Source organism: Lynx canadensis, chromosome A1, assembly GCF_007474595.2.
Source record: "Lynx canadensis isolate LIC74 chromosome A1, mLynCan4.pri.v2, whole genome shotgun sequence".
NCBI classification, from domain to species: domain Eukaryota; kingdom Metazoa; phylum Chordata; class Mammalia; order Carnivora; family Felidae; genus Lynx; species Lynx canadensis.
The window spans coordinates 83101880-83126182 of NC_044303.2; the positions used below are offsets into that span (position 1 = coordinate 83101880).

Consider the following 24303-nt stretch of genomic DNA (forward strand, 5'->3'; position numbering starts at 1 on the left):
GGTGCCCCAATAAATGCTCTGTTTTAAGCAAACATTTATAAGTACAGAATTCCAAATATGTTCCAACATTTGGACTAATGCAATAATTATTCATTAAAAAGTTTTGAGTTCATGTTGTTGTTAGCTCCTGTTTTAGGTCTACAATTATAGAAGTAAACAAGATAGGTTTATTACATTAAGAAACTTGCACTTAATAGGGGATTATACAGTAAGTGTATTTATAAATAAAGGTTAAAATGCAAAGTATTGCTAACATTTATGAACTTAAAAAGAACAAGGCAAAAGATAGAATGGTAATGGCACTGCTATATTAAAGAGTTTGATAAGGAAGACCACTTTTATTAATGATATTTGAAAGAGACCTGAATGTGATGAAGTTGAAATCCAGTGAAGTAGAGATATACTATGGATATATCAGAGATGTATCCAATAGCGGATCATGGAAGTTGAAATGAGTTGTACTGATTTACAACTTGTTGGAGAAATTTGAGCAGAGAAATATATCACCTGATTAATGTTCCTAGAGGATACCCCTGGATGTGTCATGGAGGCATTTTAGAAGAAAAAAATAAAAATGGGAAGAGCAGTTAGGAGTTCATCATGGTACCAAAGCAAGAGATAGTGTTGGTGAGCCCAAGGGTCTGCAGGGGGAGCTGTTGAGAAGTTAGCATATATAGAACCTGTTCTACATATGGTTCTAAGTTAGAGAAAAGCTATGACACCACACCAAATAGGACTACATTTTAGTAAACAATAGAACATAAATTCTTGAAAAACCCTAAATACAAAACATGCACAAAACAAAACATTTTTGTAGTGCAGGAAAAAATGTGTGTAGTATAATAAATTCCATAGATATGATGAATGAAAAATAAAACACTATCAACACATCCCATGAATATGACCAGGATATTAAACACCAGGTAATATGTATTTTGTTCAACATCTTACTGGAAAGTTGCCATGTATATTATGATAAATATCCCTGCAACCAAAAATGACATTAACTTTTAGAAAACAAGCAAAAATCAATGTTTGCATATAATATTGGACCATATACCTGGAATATGTTTCAATTCACCAGAAAACCATATGAATGCTCAGAAAGCATAATTAATATACACTGTATTAATTTTGTATTAATATCTAAAAATGAATGCCCCTAATTTTTATAAAATTACAATTGTAACAAAATGAATGTATTTCTTAAATATGTATTCAACAAGAAATTTGCAATATTTAAGGAAAAAATTCCCCTGAACTTTATGTAGGAGTAAAAAAGTAAATGTATTATGTTTCAGATGGCAAGGTAGAATATAGAGTATAGGATAGAATATACAATTTTAATTTGTCACCGTTTATTCTATGAAAATTGTAGAATTCTGATTCACATCCCAATTTTTAGGATTCCTTTTGGGGTGTTAATTGGAACATGAAGTGCAGAGATATCACAATGAATCTTCATGTATCAACAACACATTCTCAACAATTATCTACTAAGGAAAATATTGCTCGGTATACTCCCACAATTTATTACCCACTGCACATTTTAAAATAAGTCTCACATCACATCTTTGCATCTATAAATCCTTCAGAACACATCTCTGACAATATGGGATGCTTTACAACTAATTATTACACAATGATAAAGTCTAAAACAATTAATTACCATTCTTTAATCTTACAATATTCAATATTAAAATTTCAATGATTATTATACACATATATGTAGAAATCAGAATTCATAAGAGTTCTATTAAATACGTTTTTAAGTCTTTTTTAGGCTATCTTATCTTACTCATTTTTAAAGTTATCGTTACTATTTTTTGAAGAAACTTAGTCATTTGTACTCTAGATTTTGCAGGTTTCATATCCATGTTGTTGAAGAGCATCACACTTTGTCCTCATATTGTCTGAAAATTATTACAAGTATTATAAGAGGAAAACCATCTTTATGTACTTACTGTTAGTTACCAAAATACACTATAAAACTGCTCTGAATGAAAAAGTATAGTCCTCATGTAAGACATAAACAAGTGGAACAGAGAATCAGAAAGGTAAGCCATGGAAATAACATAAATAAATTTGGTATAAAAGAAAGGAGTGTTACAAAAATTAGTAGTAACAATGTGTTATCTACATGCATAACCAGAGCAATTGTAGAGCCAATTAAAAAAAATAGATTCTACACTTACACCAAATTCACAAATTAACCCAAAATGTGTTAAATACCAAAATTTGCATAGTAAACTATATAGGTACTATATAAAATAAATTGGTTGTTTTGTTTTATTATTTTCTGGAAGAGGGAGGAGCGTCACATTATTCACATGACACTAAATAGAAACCATAAAAAACCCACCCATCTCCTATATCTTATAACTAGAAGTTTATGCCTTTCACCACCTGCACCCATTTGACCTATGAACTTTTATAAATTTTTGATGACAGAATAACATTTGAATTGTTATTTTACTGGTTTATTAAAAAAACATAAATTATATGGAGATATAGAGATAGATACACATCCCATATAGTATGATTGTATTAAAATATATTTTTTATATTTTAGGGGGAGGGAATACATATTTACATGTATGAGTTATGAAACAAATACCTCTGAAAATTTTATTTATTATCGCCAAGATTTTGGAAATATCCACTTATTTTCATGCTTGAAGAGATATAAACTTTAAATCTCTTTCCAGAAATATTAATAATGGCTATCCTTTAAGTATTGGGTATGCAAACTAGAAAAAAAAAAGCACACACTTCAAGCATATTTCGTATAATTTTTATGTGGACAGTTAGTTTGGAACACAGTTTTCATTGCCTCTAGAGCATCGTTGTTCCTAAAGCTGTAGATGATAGGGTTGAGTGTGAGTGTGAGAATGGTATAGAATATAGCCAAAAACTTATTCTGGTCTATAATGTGTTATGATTTATGTCTCATATATGTGAAAGTAAATGGCCCATAGTACATTGTGATCACAATCATGTGGAAGGAACAGGTAGAAAGTGACTTTTTTTTGTGCTTCTGATTTCATTTGAAAGACAGTAAGGAGAATTTGGACGTAAGAGGCAAAGATGAGGGAGAAAGAGATAGGCAGACAAGTTATGCCACTTACATATAAACTTCTAATTCACAGGGTGTTGTGCCTACACCGGACAACTTCAACATGTCTGTGACTTCACAGAAAATGGTTGTGAACCACAGAAGGGAAAGAAGAATGCATACGCTGTGTGGACTATGGAGTTGACAGTCCCAACAATCCTGGACCCTCCAGCCATGACAATGCAGACATAGTCATTCATAAGAATGGGATAGTGCAGTGGATGGCAGATGGCTACACAGCAATCATAATACATTGCTACCAGGAGAAGGCACTTGCCACAAAGGAGGCTGAGAGATAGAAATATCCAGAAGCCACAACCTACAAATTAAATACTTCTGCCACCTGACAGGAATTCAGTGACCATTTGGGAACAATGTTGGAAATATGTAAGATGTCCATAAAAAAACCGATGGCTGAGTGGAAATAGATGGGAGTATGGAGTCTTGAGTCCCCGAGGATAGGGAGGATCATGATTGTGTTTTCTCTTACAGTCATAATAAAAATGATGAATATAAAGAAGAAAACTAGACTCAATGAAAAGTCCCCAAAGAATAAAATCACTGGAAAAAAGAGTTTCATGTCCCATCATGAATTCCGCCCCCCTTTTTTTCTTAAAATAGAAAAAAATAGAGCAAAAATGTAGTAAATTTCAGACAGATTTTCATTAGAAGCATAGTAAAATGAGAGTTAGTAATGCATATTTTGCAATTGAAATCAATGGATTCTCAACCAGATTTTGAAGTGGTCTTGTTTTTAAGATGGAAATCTATTTGAATCAAGTGATGATATCGGGTATATTGAATGAGCTCTTAAGTCCATTTAGTCTCAGAATCTTAATTCCCTATTTTTAATGAAGTTCAGTCTTTTCTCAAATGTCACTTTTCCCCAAGAAGCCTACTCTTTAATAATATACTTAAAGCCTCAATATCCTCACTTACACTGTAACTTCCTTAATCTTTCTTGTTGTGCATTCTTTTAATTTTTCTTGCAAATGGCTTTTCATGTTTTAGTATTTAAATGATAAATTTATGAACTGTAATTAGTTTATTGTCATTATAACCCACCAGAATTTAACTTTCCCAATTGGAAATCTTATTATATACCCTGTAGAAACTGAATGGCTAGAGCAATGCCTGGTCCATAGTAAGTTGCTCAATAATATTTGCTAAGTACATAAATAAATGAATTATCCATCGAACTCAATTTTCTCTATTTTTTTATTTGGGAAAAGCTGTTTCTAAATCTTTCCAAAATATGTAAAAAGTGCTTTTAAAAGCTAACTTAATATATATTTATAATTTGAAATGTTACCTCTATTTAAATGTAAAAAAATAAAAACTTTATTCAGTCAATTAAAAAATATATTTTACTTTGGCCAGTTTTATCAACTTATAAAAATTGAATTATATTTTATTAATTTTTATATAGGTAATTGCAGGAACTTAATGATATTATTTATATATGGATAGGGTCTATTTACTGTTCATTTTTTTTATGCATAGAAACTCAGTATGGATGATCTATCCCTCAATATAAATAAATACACACATACGTACTTACATAAACAAAGACTTACATATATAGTGGGTACAATTCATAAAAAAACACTAATCCATGCTTCTGATCATCAATTAGTGGTAAGATCATTAAAAATAAATGCAAATATAAAAATATTTGCCATATTTAATAATTAGTTGCAACTTTCAATAAAATGAGCTTTGCTTTTCACTTTTGAAAAGGGAATGTAGAAATATGTCCTTGATAATATGTAAAAAATTTGTATTTGTCTGTATTTTAATTTAGTGAATATTGAGATTATTCATTATGAAATAAATCTATCAAAACTATTTGAAATGCTCCAGAATATTAACACCGTTCAGCTATAACCTTAAGCATTTTAACACATTATCATTTAAATGAGGTTTACAGACATACACGTTTAAATAGTTCTTGCTGTTTTGACTGGTTTGATCTGCAGCTCAGTAAAATTTTGTATAGATATAGATTCAGAATTGAGGTCAGCAATGCCTCTTATGAATTGTCTGATCATAAATAAATCTCTAAATATATGAATATTACTGACAATTCAAATTTAATATATCGTTATCTGAAGTTGTTGACTTTTTCCTACTGCAAGGAATAATTTTGCTCTTCTGATTTTCCTTTAACCTTAATGTTTTACTTTGTTATACTCATCCTCATTCAAAAATTGAAATGGCATCCTAGTGTTAAGAAGTATGGGTAATGTCTGTTTACTACAGAGTCTCCATTACTTAGCAGTCCTGGCCTATTGTAGGTTCTCAGTGAACGCTTGTTAAAGGAATTACTAACTATAGCCTCTGATATCAAAAGTTTTCAACAATGCACTGATTATATTTACATTTTTAGAGACTTTGTGTTGCCTCCAAAATAATTCCCATATTTTGTCTTCAGATATTGAAAGCACTTCATAATAAATTTCTTAACTACTTCATCATTTTACTTCTACTACTTTGTTTCCAGTTCCAAGAGGCACCTGAAATTTCTACAGCCATCTTTTATGAATTTTACCTTACGCAGTCAATCAGGCATTTGTAATATATTCCCATGATGCTAGAATGATGGGTAAAATGATATCTTCTATGCCAGAATGTTGAATAAAATCTATTCTTGAATCCCAAAATATATGCTCCAATGTGAGTTTCATAACACTAAGTTAAAAAGTGAAGAAAACCCATGCTACATATCTGGTAAACACTTCTAAATCTGTGCAACTCTTATCCAAAATAAAGTATCTTTTTCTTTACATGGCATCAAAGTTCTTTATATACAATTCAATATTCTCTCTCTCTTCCTCTCTGTCTCTCTGTCTCTCTCTCCCCCCCTCTCTCTCTCACACACACTCACTAGCATGTGCACATGTGCAAATAATTCCAGTTTCTCCTATCAAGTCATCAAATTGAAAAGCAGACATTTATATAATATGTATACCAAATTAGTCAAGTTGTATTATAAAAAATGCCTCTGAAACTATTTTCACTAAGCTGTCTGCTAAAATCTATTTTAATGTAATCCTTATTGTTTGTATAAAATCTAAAACACACACACACACACACAACTAAAACATTTAGTTCTGCTTGGATTATTCTCTACACAGCAGTTAGTCTCCATCCTACCACACGCTGGTGTGCAACTGATTAAAGTTAATCAATTTAACTCCAATTTCTCCTCCTACAAATATACTTTTTGTGTAGTTTATGTTATTCTTTCTAGAACACCATGTTGACCATGCAGATAATCTGCTAGGTAACAATCCATGAACATTCCATTCCATTTATATGAAAAAAAAATAACCAACCAATCAACCAATCAAACCAACAAGCAAAAACATAAAATCTCCCTACCTCTGGTCCCCATTTCCATAGAAACTAAAGTATTTATATTTACATGACATTGTCTTTCTTGCATCTCTGCCACATCCATATTCTTCCCCATAAACAGTCTTTCCCACCATTTCTAAAATCTTTGAAGTCTTCTAATCTCTAAGGTTTCATGTAAAAATATCCTTCTGTGGAGACTTCATTGCTCTCTTTAGACCATTATTCCTTGTTTCTCTTTATTGCTTAGAACTGGAGAGCTAATTCAGTGCAGCCCATTTGATCTATAGCTTCACTGTCTGAGTTTATGTTTGCTCATTGCACCCTGAAGGTGACCTATTCATCCTTTCCTGAACTAGTCCCTAATATTTCCCCAGGTCCCTCTTCTCTCTTTATTAAATGTCACCAGTGTCACTGCACCCAGGAAAGAGCATTGTTGATGAGTTCTTTCACATCCAATACACTGAGGTTACTCGGTCCCCAGATGCTTCCAACAAGTCCCTCCTCATTAGTGCCTAACCATTGCTCATAACATTCAGGTTTCTGCTTTAATGTCACTTCTTCCAAACTTACTGAAAAGCAGGAAGTTATGCCCCAATCCAGGATTTTCTTGAAAACATCTGAGAGTTTGCAAGGACAAGTGGAATAAATAGTTTGGGAGGAACAATGGAAATCAGGGAGGTCATCTACGACCTTGAAGTCCTATGTCATGTAGCTTCTGAAGGAGAAGATAGCCACCCTTTGATAGGTGATATGAATTGCTGTGTCTACAGGAGACAACTGGGGAGGGAGGTGATGGGAACATGAGGAAATAATTTTTGTGCAGTGGGAAGGAAGCACTGGACAGACAAGCATTCCTCAGGGAACAGCAGAAGAATACTGGTGTCACAGGGAGAAGGCAGATGGTCTGTTTCAGATTGATTAAAAGTGAGATGAAGCATTTGTTAAATAAAAAAAAATACTACCGTTATTAACCCTTCCTCATTTTACCCTCCCTCTTAGCATATTTTCTTCCTATTGTTCAGTGCCTGAGAGCCCACTGTCTATTAAGAGAGCGGTGTATGGCCTCTTACATTAGATAAAAGTTCCAGGAAAGGCCACAAGGCCAACCTTACTTGCTGCAACATTAAGAGTCTATTAGGTGTTTGTGGAGTCCATGAATGAATCTACTTATCAAATAGACAGCCTACTAAAAGAAGTACATAAAAATATGGATTTGTTTTAGCTAAGTAATTATGCTTATTTTCGATAGTTTCATAAGTCAACTAAATGATCATGAAATAAATTAAATATGAAAGTAAACCTAACAAAAACACTTACTTGTCTTGTACATAGTTATTAAATTTTTGTCATTTATTTATTTTGGTAGAGACAGAGTGCACAGCAGGGAGAGAGGGGCAGAGAGGGAGGGAGAGAGAGAATAAGAACTGGGCCTTATGTTGATGCCAAAGACCTGGGGCTCAATCTCATGAACCATGAAATCATGACCTGAGCCAAAATCAAGTGTTGGATGCTTAACCAACTGAACCACCCAGATGCCTCTGCCTTATACATAGTTATTATGACAGTTATACATTAATGAGAATTTTTTAATGACAGACACTATTTTAAGTATCTAGCCTTTTTTAGCATCTTACCCTTCTTATTTATCATTGAAGATCTGTATGGTTCCCACAGAGGGTAGACAACATGCCCAAGTTATCTGGCTTAACCAAGTGTCCAAGTCCTGAAGTTCTGGTGTCAGAACTCACATTCTAGTATACACCATTTTCCCCACAAATTTTTACCTATTTAACCCAACACAGGGGCTTCCTTTGGTAACATCTCTCTCTTTAGGAAGGGAAAGGTTAGCTAAGTCACATGGGTTTCTGTGTTGTGTGCGTACTAGGGGATGTTCACCCTACTTTCACAACTACCCTTTCCTAACTGCAACCTGTTTAAAATCAGATAACTGAATTCATATCTGTGTGAAGCTGAACAATGAATTTTACCCCAATATGCTTGACTCCTTTTTTCTTTTTTTTTAAAGCTGAAGGATTTTTTTAACGTTTTATTTTATTTTATTTTTATTTTTGAGACAGAGAGAGACAGAGCATGAATGGGGGAGGGGCAGAGAGAGGGAGACACAGAATCCGAAACAGGCTCCAGGCTCTGAGCTGTCAGCACATAACCCTATGCGGGACTGGAACTCATGGACCATGAGATCATGACCTGAGCCGAAGCTGGCTGCTTAACCAACTGAGCCACCCAGGCGCCCCATTGACTCCCTTTTTCAAAAATGAGAACACTGAATGTATCTCATCACATTATGGTAATCATTAAAATGATAACATGAAAGTGAAATGTTAAGTGAAATGCACAAAGTAATTAATGAAGCAATGACATTTTATGTTTTTTTCTTATTGTTGCTATTTATAGTTATTTTATCATGTTATACCATTTTACTCTATATAAATAAAAATTTAACTAATTCACTTTATGTATCATAAAATAACTATATAAATAAAAATATTTAATAAAATCACCATGGTATCTAAGTACGGCTATGTTGAGAAGAGAAAACAAGGTTTAAAATACAAACCTTTTAATTGCATTAAAAATGCTAAAGCAGTTGGGGTGCCTGGGTTGCTCATTTGGTTAAGCATCCAACTTCGTCTTGGGTCATGATCTCGTGATTTGTGGGTTTGGGCCCTGCGTCCGGCTCTGTGCTGACAGCTCAGAGCCTTGAGCCTGCTTCTGATTCTGTGTCTTCCTCTCTCTCTGCTCCTCCCTTGTTCACGCTCTCTCTCTCTCTGTCTCTCAAAAATAAAAATAAACATGAAAAAAATTTTAAAAATCCTAAAGTGGGGCACCTGAGTGATTTGGTCTGTTAAGCATCTGACTCTTGATTTTGGTTCAGGTCGTGGTCTCATGTGAGTTCAAGCTCCTCAAAGAGCTCTAATCTCCTTTCTCTCTTCTCCTCCTCCTACTCATGTTCTATCTTTCTCAAAATAAGTAAACATTAAAAATAACAAATGCTGAAGTATGGCATTCAGGTTTGAGACAAGTTCTTCAATTAGTCCTTATTCTAAAGTCTGTAGGTGCCATTTCCAAAATACTACAGAAACATGAAGAACTGTATCTTTCCATGCTCCTTGATGTTATCTTCTCTGATTATTTCTCTTTTACTTTTATGTGAAATAAAAAATACACTTCAGACTAAAATGCCATGAAAAAATTATAAGGACAGGATTAAATAAAATGGCAAGGGTAAAAATATACAAATTTAACTTCTAAATGTGTTATTTTAAACTATTGTATTTTCTTGCTAATAATTAGGAGAACACACAAATGCAAATTTGTAAATGTAGAGATATATTAATATCTATATGTTCATATTTTCCCTTGGAAAAACCAACAACTTCCTTAAAGAATATTGGCTGAATATCATTGATAGCGTATAAGTATTTACCAGTAAAAGATAAGAAATATATACTGAATGAGCACCAGAACTATAATTTCTTAACTTATTGTTTATCCTCTTTCTTTAGGCAAAAAATACTAGGGAAAAATATATCAGATTTTCAAAATATGATTTCACCAATGGAATTGAAATATTATGTTTTGATGCATAATTAAAACAAATAAACACTTAAAATTATTATCCTAGCCCAATGGACATGGTGGAAGAGATGTGTATAAATACCCATTTTTATTAAAATAGTTAATCTTTGAAGATCAAATAAAAGCAAATTTGCCAAAAAACATAACAACAAAATATACAATTGTAGTATTATTTCAACAATTCCAAACATTTTACAAATGTCATATACTATTTACTAGCAAACTGTGAAATGTTTTTGCTTTGCAAGTATTTGTATTTTTTTTTTCAAAAGTAAATATTGAAAGTTCACAAAGAAAGATACACATATGGACAATAAGGTAATGCAAAAGTCCTCAGAATCATTAAACTTTAGGGAAATGCAAACTGAAACCAAAATGAGTTTTTATATCCATACTAGCATAGCTAAACTGAATGAGGTTGACTTTATCTACAATTGCTCCCAATGTGGCCAACGGTACTTGGGTAATTTGGTGGCAGGAATGTAAAATTGAACAACTGTTTTGTTACACTTTTTACTAAAACATTAGTCATCATCTACCAAATGAAATAAAAACATGATTACAAGGAGGTTAAAGCGGTTTTAGCCTTAACAGTTCCAGGCTGAAAATGGCCCTCATATTTATCAATAAAATAGTGAGTAAACAACGAGTATGATATTCAGAGAAGGTAATATATTTCAGGAACAAAAAAAGAAAATTGTTGAGAAATGTAAAATTGTGGCAGAATTTTTAAAAACAGTAACTTGAGAAAAGAACACAAAATATAAATAATACTGACTTCATTTTTTATTTTTATTTTTTATTTTTTTTTTAATTTTTTTTTTCAACGTTTATTTATTTTTGGGACAGAGAGAGACAGAGCATGAACGGGGGAGGGGCAGAGAGAGAGGGAGAAACAGAATCAGAAACAGGCTCCAGGCTCTGAGCCATCAGCCCAGAGCCCAACGCGGGGCTCGAACCCACGGACCGCGAGATCGTGACCTGGCTGAAGTCGGACGCTTAACCGACTGCGCCACCCAGGCGCCCCCTGACTTCATTTTTAATTGAAGCAAAATTCTAGAATAGGCCAAACTACAAGATACAGATGCAAATGTAACAGGTGATTGTATCTTGGTTGAGTTGTTTTACTTAAAAATGCCATGAAAAATACTTCTGGTCTGGTGAAAATTATCTTTGGATAGTGGGATAAGTTACAAGCCCAAATTATTGAAGCTGGTTGAAAGGTAACCTTCAAATGTGGGCATTCTAGTGTTTTGTAAGTTATACCACAATTAAAAGGAAATTAACAGCTAACATTTAAAATGTTTTGACTACTTAAGTTTATTTTTTGAACAAATATTTATTGCATGATGTAGTACAAAAATATTTTAATGATTTGTGATTAACAGATTTTTAACAATCCAAAATTTGATGGGTTAATGACAGCTTACTAAAAGGTCCAAAGCATGATGTGGTGTCAAAATGGATTAAACACACACACACACACACACACACACACACACACACAAAGACCCATCATACGTTACCTACAAGAGACATATTTTATACCTAAAGACACCTTCAGGTTGAAACTCAGGGTTAGAGAAATATGTACTATGTAAATGGACATGAAAGAAGAAAGAAGAAAGAAAGAAAGAAAGAAAGAAAGAAAGAAAGAAAGAAAGAAAGAAAGAAACACTGTAGTAGCAGTATGTCTATCAGACAAACTAATTTTATTTTTTTTAGATAAATTAGAATTAAAATAAGACTATAACAAGAGTTTAAGAAGGACACTATGTCATAATAAAGGGAGCTATCCATAGGGAAGATTTTATAATTGTAAATATTTATGCTCCAAACTTGGAGAAACCCAAATATATAAAACAATTAATAACAAACATAAATAATCTCATTCATAATAATGCAATAATAGTATGGGACTTTAAAACCTGACTAACATTAATGTACAGATCATTTAACCAGAAAATCAACAATGAAACAATGACTTTGAAAACAAACTGAACCAGATGGATTTACAAATATATTCAGAACATTTTAACCCAAGGAAGCAGAATACACATTCTTTTCATGTATGCATTGGACATTCTCCAAAATAGGTCACACATTAAGTGACATACTAGGCCTCAACTGGTACAAAAAGATTGAGATCATACCATGAATATTTTCTGACCACCATGCTATGAAAATTGAATTAAACCACATGAAAAAAAAATGAAAATGCCACATGTACAGGGAGGTTAAACAAAGTGCTACTAAAGAATAAATGGGCCAGCCATAAAATTAAAGAAGAAATAAAAAAAATACATGGACAATATGAAAATGAAAACAAGATAGTCCATACCTTTCAGATCCAGCAAAAGCAGTCATAAGAGAGAAGTATACAGCAATATAGGCTTACCTCAAGAAGAAAAAAATAAAATAAAAAATAAACAACCTAACCTTGCATTTAAAGGAGCTAGCAATAGAACAGCAAATGAAGCCTAAAACCAGCAAAAGAAGGGGAATAATAAAGATTAGAGCAGAAACAAATGATACAGAAATTACAAAAGTGGTAGAACAGATGAATGAAACCATGTGCTGATACTATGAAAAAATTAATAAAATTTATAACCCTGTAACCGGACATATAATCAAGAAAAGAGAAAGGACATAAACTAATAAGATCACAACGGATAGAGGAAAAAAAAACCAACACCACAGAAATTCAATCATTAGAGAATATTATGAAAAGTTATATGCCAACAAATAAGAAAATCTAGAAAAAATGAAAAAAAATTCCTAGAAACATATAACTGCCAAAAGAGAAAAAATAAGAAATAGAAAACTTGAACAGACCCATAACCAGAAAGGAAATTGAATCAGTAATAAAAAGTCTCCCAAAAAACAAAAGTCCTGGGCCAGATGGCTTCCCAGGGAAATTCTACAAAACACTGAAAGAAAATTTACAATGAACATTTTCAAAATATTCCAAAAATATAAATGGAAAGAAAATTTCCAAATTTATCCTATGATGCCAGCATTATCCTGATACTAAAACCCAAGATTCCACCAAAACATAGAACTACAGGCCAATACCCCTGATGAACTAGATGCAAAAATTCTCAACAAAATACTAACAACTCTAACCCAATAGTACATTAAAAGAATCATTCAACGTGATCAAGATGGATTTATTCCTGGTCTGCAAAGGAGATTCAATATTCAGAAATCAAACGATGTGACACACCATATTATAAAAGAAAGGATAGGATTCATATTATTCAATAGATTTAAAAAAATTTTTAAGAAAGTACAAAATCCATTCATTATACAAAGTATAAACAATGTAGGGATAGAGGAAACATAACTCAATATAATAAAAGTCATATAGCAAAATCCCACAGCTAATATCATCTTTAATAGGGAAAAACTGAAAGCTTTTCTTCTACAGTCAGGGATAAGTCAGGGACATCCACTATCACCACTAATATTTAACATAGTACTGGAAGTTCTAGCCTCAGTAATCAGACAACAACAACAACAACAATTAAAAGGCATCCAAATCAACAAGGAAGAAGTCAATGCTTTGAAGATGACATGATAGTCTAGAAGACCCCAAGAGAAATTTCTAGAACTGATACACAAATTCTAGAAAGTCACAGGATACAAAATCAGCATACAGAAATCTGTTGCATTTCCACACAATAATAATGAATCAGCAAAAGACAAATAAAAAAACCAGCCCCATTTAACTGCACCAAACCATAAGATACCTAGGACTAAACTTAAACAAATAGGCAAAGTTGTATTATGAAAACTATAAAACACTGATGAAAAACACTGAAGATAACACAAAGAAATGGAAAAATAGTCCATGTGTTGGAAAAGCAAATATTATTCAAATGTCTATAATATCCAAAGCGATCTACACATTTAATGCAATCCCTGCCAAAATACCAATAGCTTTGTTCACAGAGCTACAACAAACCATCCCAAAATTTATATAGAATCACAAGAGATCTCAAATAGCCAAAGCAATCTTGAAAAAGAAAAGCAAACTGGAGGCATCACATATCTGGACCTTAAGTTATATTACAAAGATGTAGTCATCAATAGATAGATTAACGGATCAATCATAGATGTATGGAACAGAGTAGAAAACCCAGAAATAGACCCACCACTGTATGGTCCACTAATCTTTGACAAAACAGGAAAGAATATCCAATGGGAAAAAGAATATCTCTTCAACAAATGGTGTTGGGAAAACTGGACATTAACATGCAGAAGAATGAAATTGGACAACTTTCTTACACCGTACACAAACATAAGTTCATAATGGGTGAAAGGCCTAAATGTGAGACAGGAAACCATCAAGGTTCTGGAGGAAAACACAGACAGTAACCTCTTTAACATTAGCCATAACAACTTCTTCCTAGAAATGTCTCCTGAGGCAAAGGAATCAAAATCAACAATGAACTATTGGGGCTTTATCAAAATAAAAATCTTCTGCACAATAAATGTAATAATCAACAAAACTAAAGGTAACCTAGAAAATGTGAGAAGATATTTGCAAATGACGTGTCTGAAGGGTTACTATTCAAAATTTATTAAGAATTTATAGAACTCAACACTGAGAAAACAAGTATTCCAGCTAATAACTAGGTAGAAGACATGAATAGATATTTTTCCCAAGAAGGCATACAGATGACCAACAGACACATGAAAAGATGCTTGACATGACTAATCATCATGAAAATACAGATCAAAACCACAATGAGATTTACCCTCACACCAAGCAGAATGGCTAAAATTAACAACTCAAGAAACAACAAATGTTGGTGAGGATGTGGAGAAAGGGGAATCCTCTTACTTTGTTGGTGTGAATGCAAGTTGGGCAGCTGCTTTGGAAAAAAAAAAGGAAATTCCTTAAAAAGGTAAAAATAAGACTACTCTATGACCTAGAAATTGCACTACTAGGTATTTACCCAAAGTATAAAAAAAATACAGATATTGAGAAATACATGAATCCCAATGTTTATAGCTGCATTATCAACAATAGTGAAGCATCCCAAATGTCCATTAGCTGATTAATGGATAAGAAGTGGTATTGGTATAGATAGATATATAGATAGATATATATTATATAGATATAGCTATAGATATAGATATAGATAGATATGATTTAAATAGATATACATAGATGATATAGATAGATATACAATGGAATATTACTTAGTGATAAGAATGGAATCTTGCTGTATACAGGGATGTATAATGGAGCTACCGTGAATTTGATAAGTGAAGTAAGTCAGTCAGAGAAAGAGAAATACAACATGATTTCACCTACGTAGAATTTAATAAAAAAGAAAAGATGAACTTTATGAAAGAAAAGGCATACAGAAAGCAGACTCTTAATTATACAGAACAAACTAAGTGTTACTAGAAGGGAGGTGGGCAGGGGATGGGTTAAATAAGTGGTGGACATAAAGGAGGACACTTGTTATAATGTGCATTGGGTGTTTTTGTAAGTGATGAATCACTAGATTCTACACCTGTAACTAATACTACACTGTATTTAACTAACTGGAATTTAAATAAGAACATGAAAACAACAAACTTTTAAGATTTTTAAAATAATTATACATGAAAAAAGAAAAAAAATCCAAAATACAGAGTTGTGTCTATATTTCAAATAAGACAGTAACAATTATAGATATAATAAATATACCTTTTATCTAGGAACTCTCACAGAATTCATTTGTGTAACATTGAAATTTGGAGCAGATCAATGTAATGTTAGTAATGATTTAAATAGCACACGGACCCATATACTTTCTTAGAGCTCCCTTGACTTCACCATTCCTTAGACCATAGATGAGGGGGTTCAGTACAGGGATGAAGATAGTATAGAACACTGACACTACTTTATCATGGTTAGCTGACCTGATGGTTAGGATTTAGGTTGCATATAGGTAAAAATGGCAGCTCCATAAACGAGTCCCACCACAGAGAGATGTGAGGAGCAGGTGGTAAAAGCCTTTTGGCCGGCTTCTCCAGAACGCATCTGGAGAACTGCAGCAAGGATGAGACTATAGGAAATCAGAATGAGAGAAAATGGGACCAGGAGCATTAACACACAATATGCGTACATTATATACTCAAAGACAAACGTGTCATCACAAGCCAAATTCACCAGACTAGGGGCCTCACAGAAGAAATGATTGATTTCAGGTGCATAACAAAATGAAAAACTCAGGGTAGTAGCAGCCTGCATGAGCCCATCAGCTGCCCCCAGGAAACAAGACCCCGCAGTCATTCTCAGGTATAATTGCCAGTTAATGAGGATGGGGTATCACAGTGGGTGGCAAACAGCCACATACAGGTCATAGGACATGGCTGCTAAGAGGAAGCACTCGCCCCCTCCCAAAGTGAGAAAGAAGAAGATCTGCAACCCACAGCCAGCAGGGGAGATGAGCTTCTTTCCGGTAAAGTAGTCAGCAGCCATTTTGGGCACGATGGTAGAGACCAGCATCATGTCCATGAGGGAAAGTTGGCTCAGTAGGAAGTACATGGGTGTGTGGAGCTGGGAATCCTGGTGAATCAAGAGGATCATGAGGTAATTGCCCATTAGGGAGGAGAAGGCAGTTTTCAGAACCATCACAAACAGAAATAGATTGGCTTCTCTGTGGTTAAATAGTCCTAGGAGAATGAAATCTGAGGTGGTTCCCGTTTTTCATGATTTCAAACAGAAGTGACACTGGAAATGAGGAAATAGATGGCAGTTTTCATCATTTACAATGCTCTATTTCAATTACATTTCTTTTTTCATGAAAAGAACATGTGAAGATGTTTAAACCTATTCCAAATCTTCACCTGTGATTGCAAAGTCTTTTTGACTTGGGCATGAAATTAATTTCACCTATTTTTCATTTTCATTATAAACACTTCTCATGGTTAGTTTGCTTAATTGGTACAATAAACCAATTTCTTGATATATTGAAAGTATTTTTTAAGCATGTCTTTATGCTATTGATATTAATATAATGGAGAAGTCAGATATTCAGTTTTTCATTTATATTTTTGTTTGCTTTTATTATGTATGGTCAGTATTCTTAGAAGCTGAATTAAATTAATGTGCTCAGCAATATAAAAGCTAGGTAATTGTTAATGAGAGCTATGCATACCTAACTTACCACAATTTATTTCAATCTACCAAATCTTGTAATTTTTTCCTGACACGGAATAATCTGGGAAGTCATTTTTACTTTCCAAAGCAGAGAATCTACATTCTTAGTTGTAGAAACTGGAAGGAATTCGTCTGTAGATAGAAACATAACTTAATTTGGAATTGTTAGCATATTTAGTTTGACTTTATCAAGTTATACACTGAACACAATAATTACTTTCTTAGAATATTTTTCCCTGGTACAAGACTGTAATCCTGAATGCAACATTTCATTAACTGTAGAAAGGGATTTTGTATAATGATACTCTTTCCCTTTATCCTCAAAGTCTGAGACACAATCTTGTTTGGGTAAACAAGAGAAAATAAAATTTATTAGTATCCAATACAGAGATAAATTCATTTCTTCTTCAGTACCATCTGAATCTAAATCTCTAAAGTCATTTTCATTTCTGATCTGCTAGTACTGAAATTGTTCTAGCGCTATTGCTGAATTAGCAGGACCATATTTGAAGAGATGAAGATGCTAATTCAATCCCACAGATGTGGTCTAATTCAATGGTGGCTTGACAGGAGACAACCTTTTCCACAGTCATTCGATTTGCCCACAATTTAAATATGCCTCCAAATACTGGAATGTCAGTCAAGACAGAGAAAGACAGTGCAAAAATCTCACTCAGTCTCTAACTCCATTGCTTAAGCATCATCATTGTACTGACAGTATCCTACATTAGGATTTTGGTTGATTGTTTCAAAGTTAAACATTTTGGAAACAAACATCCTCTTCACTGCATTTCCAAAATTTTGTCATCTCCTTCATATATGTAACACTTTCACTCTGTACACCTAGTAACTGTGTAACTCCTTAATTATGGATGTTTCTACTGCTTTCCTGCAGGACCTCAAAACCCTCCTCATTTCTTTGACTTGAAGCCTTCTTATGTTGATTATTCTAAACTCTCTAATTCATGAAGAATAATAAAACATGCTTAAAAGTCAATCTATAATTAAATTTTTTAATGTTTATTTTCATTTTTGAGAGAGAGATGCAGTGTGAGTGGGGGAGGAGCAGAAAGAGAGGGAGACACAGAATCTGAAGCAGGCTGCAGGCTCTGAGCTGTCAGCACAGATCCTGATGCGGGGCTCAAACCCACAGACTGTGAGATCATGACCTGAGCCGAAGTCAGATACTTAACTGACTGAGCCACCCAGGTGTCCTCAGTCTGTAATTTAATAACTGCAGAGTTTTGAGTAAGTTTCTTAAAATAACTTTTGTTATCATCTTACCCATTTTTAAATATACTGTTACTCCAGTGACATTATGTATATTCACATTATTCTGCAACCATCACCTATATCTATCCCCAGGACTCTTCATAATCTATAACTCGAACCCAGTACCATTAAACAATGATTTCTTGATTCTCCCTGCCCCTGAAAACTGGCAACCACTATTCTTCTATTCTGGCTCTATAAATTTGACTACAATATGATTTTTAGATTAGTGGGATTATACAGTGGTTGTCTTTTTGTGATTGACTTGTTCCACTTAACATCAGGTCCTCAAAATTCATCCATGCTGTGGCACGTGTCAGAATTTCCTTCCTTTCTAAAGTGAATAGTATTCCTTTTGTATGCATATACAACATTTTCTATTTTAAGTCATTCTATCTATGGACATTTGGGCTGCTACCATTCACTTTGATTGTATATTTAAGCATAAAGTTAGTGGAATTTTTGATTTTTAAAAAATTTTTATAATGTAAATAGATATAGTAAAATAATACAGCTATTTGAGCTATTTTTTTCTTTCCTTTACATACATGCAAGAAAGCTGTATATGTGATTAGAGATTCATCACGACTAAACTTATTATTATGCTTAGCAAATACTTTTTCTTGTAAAGTTTATAATTTTGTTTTTTTTATATTTGGAAGTATTAGTGCTTAAGTTTTGAATGAAGATAGGCTATGTATCTATGAATTATTTCAAGGTGAAATATATATAAAAAAATCCATTATCATGAATTTAATTGTTTATTCAACATGCTATTTTGTTTATAGTATTTACTAGTAAGATCAACTAGTAGGAAATTATATTTTTCCAAGAAATAATAATGTTAAATTATTTATGGTATTAAAATTCTTAACTGTATTTTCATTTTATTCAAGAGACACAATGTTTCACCAATGTTAGTAAACCCACACAAAGAGAATTCTAAGGGATAATTCTTAACTAATGACTATTCATACAAAGTGGTTGAAAATCCAAATGAGAAATTAACTTACCCTGCAAATAAAATATCTAAAATGGCATTAAGTGGAAGAATAAAAGCTCAACACTCTCTAGTTTAAAACTGAAAAATTTAGGGGCGCCTGGGTGGCGCAGTCGGTTAAGCGTCCGACTTCAGCCAGGTCACGATCTCGCGGTCCGTGAGTTCGAGCCCCGCGTCAGGCTCTGGGCTGATGGCTCAGAGCCTGGAGCCTGTTTCCGATTCTGTGTCTCCTTCTCTCTCTGCCCCTCCCCCGTTCATGCTCTGTCTCTCTCTGTCCCAAAAATAAATAAACATTGAAAAAAAAATTTTATAAAAACTGAAAAATTTATGGGGCGCCTGGGTGGCGCAGTCGGTTAAGCGTCCGACTTCAGCCAGGTCACGATCTCGCGGTCCGTGAGTTCGAGCCCCGCGTCAGGCTCTGGGCTGATGGCTCAGAGCCTGGAGCCTGTTTCCGATTCTGTGTCTCCTTCTCTCTCTGCCCCTCCCCCGTTCATGCTCTGTCTCTCTCTGTCCCAAAAATAAATAAACATTGAAAAAAAAATTTTATAAAAACTGAAAAATTTATGGGGCGCCTGGGTGGCGCAGTCGGTTAAGCGTCCGACTTCAGCCAGGTCACGATCTCGCGGTCCGTGAGTTCGAGCCCCGCGTCGGGCTCTGGGCTGATGGCTCAGAGCCTGGAGCCTGTTTCCGATTCTGTGTCTCCTTCTCTCTCTGCCCCTCCCCCGTTCATGCTCTGTCTCTCTCTGTCCCAAAAATAAATAAACGTTGAAAAAAAAAAAAATTAAAAAAAAAAAAAAAAAACTGAAAAATTTAGTACTCTGAAGAAATATTTTTCCTTTATTCTCTCTGGTTTAAAACAGATACCATTTCTTATGTTTTCAGTTTTTCACTTAGAATGGTGTTGAAATTGGGATATCTTTAAATGATAAAACAATGTGTTTTTCATACTCCTCTTTTTTTTCTCATAGTGTAATCACAGAAAACTTATAACATGTTCATATTTTTCCTTCTGTAGTTTTCTGATACCTGTTACCCCATCTTAACATAAAAAAAGTGTAACTTTTTTCCCTCAGAATACTGGGATGATTAATCAATCTGTTCTGTTAAAAATAAAATAATAGCTGCTAAATCGCATATTTGAGTAAACTGACAAATTACTGCAAGAGTTTTAATGTGGTGATTGGGCCAGCTAGCATACATTTTAGTTTTTTATATTGTGGGATAGAAAATTTTATTTGTAAAACTACATAAACAAAGTAATGTAACTTGGGATTTTCTGGAGTTCAGAACTAGTAAACAAACCACTAAATATTAGAAATTTCTGTGACCTACTACATAGATAAAAATGATGACCTCAACAAGCTGGCTCTGTAGCCCCTCCAAGCAGGATCATCCTAATGCATCTCTGTGGGAGGAGGAAGGATGTTATAGTCTGACAGCATCAAACTCACTCATATCAGTGTCTAGGCTTCCCTATTAAGGGGTGTGACCTAATTGACATCTTATGTTAAAAATACTATCTTATTAGTATAGCAGACCTTCATAAGTCTGAATCTTTGGATGACAGAAATGTGTAATTTTCAAAGATTTTAAAGATTCTCAGTCTCCTACATTCTTTCAGAAATCTGTGATTCATTAAATTTAAAATAAGAATCTTCTACAAGTGAAATTAAAATGTAAATAAATTTCCTTGAAAAAGGATGATTTAAAAATACATTAAGAAATGAAGTAATGTGATACTTGCATTACTTGTAGAAACTTTGATGGGGGAAATACAGAGTGGATTATTGAGAGACTAGCTTTTGTCAAATACAGTAATTGAAATGAGTAATTAAAAATCTCGTGGTAGGATTTAGCCATTTTTTTCTTCTTAAACTTAATTTGATTGCTGTGTTATCAGTTTGCTAGCTTGAATCTATATGATTTTATTTTCTTTTACTTTATGTTTGTTAAGTTATAAATATATGATAATAGCAACAACAGAACAGAATGTATTTATTATGTCAAGCACTTTGCAGTTTGAATCTACATGGGTTGTTTTCAATGATTTTGTTATTGTTTATACTATATATTTTCAGCTTCCAAGCAAACTTTTTTTCTTGGCTACATTTTTACTATTCCACTTGCTTTGGCTTGTCTAAGAATATGTATAAGAATAGGTGATGGGTTTTAAGGAGTGCACCTGTGATAAGCACCAAGTAAGGCATGGTTATGTTCAATCGCTATATTGTACTCCTGAAACTGTTACACTGTATGTTAGTGACTGGAATTTAAAACTTTTAAAAAATGTTTATTTTATTATTTTTTAGAGAGATTGAATCTGAAGCAGGCTCCAGGCTCTGAACTGTCAGCACAGAGCCCAACACGGGGCCCAAACTCACTTGAGATCATGACCTGAGCTGAATTCAGATGCTCAACAGACTGAGCCACCCATGTGCCCCTAAATAAAAACTTGTAAAAAGAATATATGTAAGGATCACATTCCACAATTGTAAAATTAAAAACAAAATCTCTCATGGAATAGTTGATGGAAAATGTTGTCTCTACAGATGTGAGATAACATAATTACTTAATTCATGTGAGATGTAAGAATTGCTATTTTTTTTTTTTTGTTGTTTAGGAGGGAAGCACATTATGCATTTTGGTTAAATTTCTGCCTGTGAATGTTCAATCTTATCAAGGTGGTAATCCTACTCTGATTTAGAACATAACTGACCACCTTAGTGAAATCTACATTCAGTTAAACTATATTATTTTTTTTGGAAAAAACTACAAATTCCTAGCTAAGTCTAAGAAGCACATTATAGACAGGTAGTATATCAAGTTTCAAGTTAGAGTGGAAATATAATTTTAAGGAAATATTTATATTTTTTTGTTTTGAATTTTACTGTGCCTAGGACCACAGGGCCATCAAAGCAATGTTCTAGTAAAACAGAGTTGCCACTGTCTGATGGGGCAAATAGACTGTGCACTATGTAGATCAAATGTTCTTCAGATTCCCTGGGGACAAGAGAACGAGGAACAGATAAGCTTCATGCCACAGGAGGAAAGACACATATCACTAAGAACTCTATAAGAAAATTACAGTGAATTTACAATGAACCTGGTTATCTGAATTGAGATTAATTTAGGAATATTTATAAATGTGTGAACATAATTTTGAGAAACCTAAAGAGGTTGTAACTAACCTCCATTTTAGCGAAAAAAGAAAGTTTTGCCACCACTCCCCTTGAAAGTATGTGGGGATGGAATAGTTTCCAGACTACACATAGGCATCAAATAGCAGATACAGGAAGCCACAAACCAGCAGGAAGTAAGCAGAGGGAATAAATATGACTCTCTTTTTAAACCAGCCCCACGGGGCACACTTGTAAGAAAGATTTTGTTATGCAGGACATTTATTGGGGACTATTATAAAGATCAATACCCATACAATAAAGGAAACATAATTGGGTACAGGGAGATGTTGAACTGTAGGGTAGTCACAACCAAGGTCTCAGCTACACTGAGGAGAGTAGGGGTCTCACAAAAATACTGATTGAATGGGGCCTGCCACCAGGAAGGGATGATGACCTTTGTCTAAACAGTTTTCCTCAGCCAAGATCAAAGCTTGTACTCTTAATAGCTAGAGGAACAAGTACTTAATACCTGTAGGAAAAGAGGAATATAGGACCACACAGTCACTTAAGACAAACTCCATGAGCTACACTCTATCAGATGGCAGAATGAAGGGGACTCTCAGATATCATTCACACAGGTTGGCTTCCTATAGCAGAGTGTAGGTGGATCATATGATAGAATACCAAGAAATATCTAGCAAGAATGACTAGTTCAATAAATATAGTTTCTTTCAAGCATAAAGATACAAAGTAGTTTGACATTTTCCCACAAGGAACATGCTGGCATAAGGAGCTCAAAACATCTGCTGGCAGGTCTAATTTTTGGTTTATAGGAACTGTTAATATGTTTCTGACAAAAGCATCATTCCTCAACTGGGAACCTGCATCTCTATCGAAAAAGCAAAGGTAAATATGATGGGCAGCATATATTTCCCATATGGTTCCCATATATTTCCCAAGTGTAATGAGAAGGATACTCCATAACAAAAGGGTCCCTTACTGCCAACTCAGACTCTGCAACCAACAACTCTCCAAAGATCTCAGGACTTTGATTTCTCTAGTGTGCCCTTGCTGTGTCCTATGGATTCAACTGCATTTCCCCAAGTTGCTATAATCTGTACTCTAAACCCAAATGTGATGGCATTTAGAGGTTAGGTCTTTGCAGAAGTCAGTAAGTTTATTATTACATATTATAATTTTATGTTATATATTAATATGTTACATATTAATATATTATAAAATATAATTATTATGTATTATTAAAATATATAGTATATTATTATATATTATAGAATACATTGTATTAATATGATATACTATTATATTATTTCACATATTCTTTTTTATTTTATTGCACTTTATTTTTATTTTAAATTTGAGTATAATTGATACACAATGTCACGTTAGTTTCAGGTGTACAATTTAGTGATATGACAAGTTCATATGTTATGCTATGTTCACAAGTGTAGATACTCTTGGTGCTATTACATAACTATTAAAATATCATTGGCTATGTTCCTTATACTGTATTCTTCTATCCTGTGACTTCTTTCCATAACTGGAAGCCTGTGTCTTTCACTCTTCTTCACTCATTTTTACCATCCCCCACCCACTTTTCCTATGGCAACCATCAGTGTCTTCTCTGCATTTATAGGTTCTATTATGGTTTTAT

The 24303-nt window shown here is 33.6% G+C and overlaps 1 pseudogene; it reads right to left on the reverse strand.

Annotated features, from left to right (window-relative positions):
• Positions 1-15861: 15861 nt before the first annotated feature.
• LOC115510141 lies at positions 15862-16839 on the reverse strand (annotated as a pseudogene).
• Between the last annotated feature and the right edge of the window lie 7464 nt (positions 16840-24303).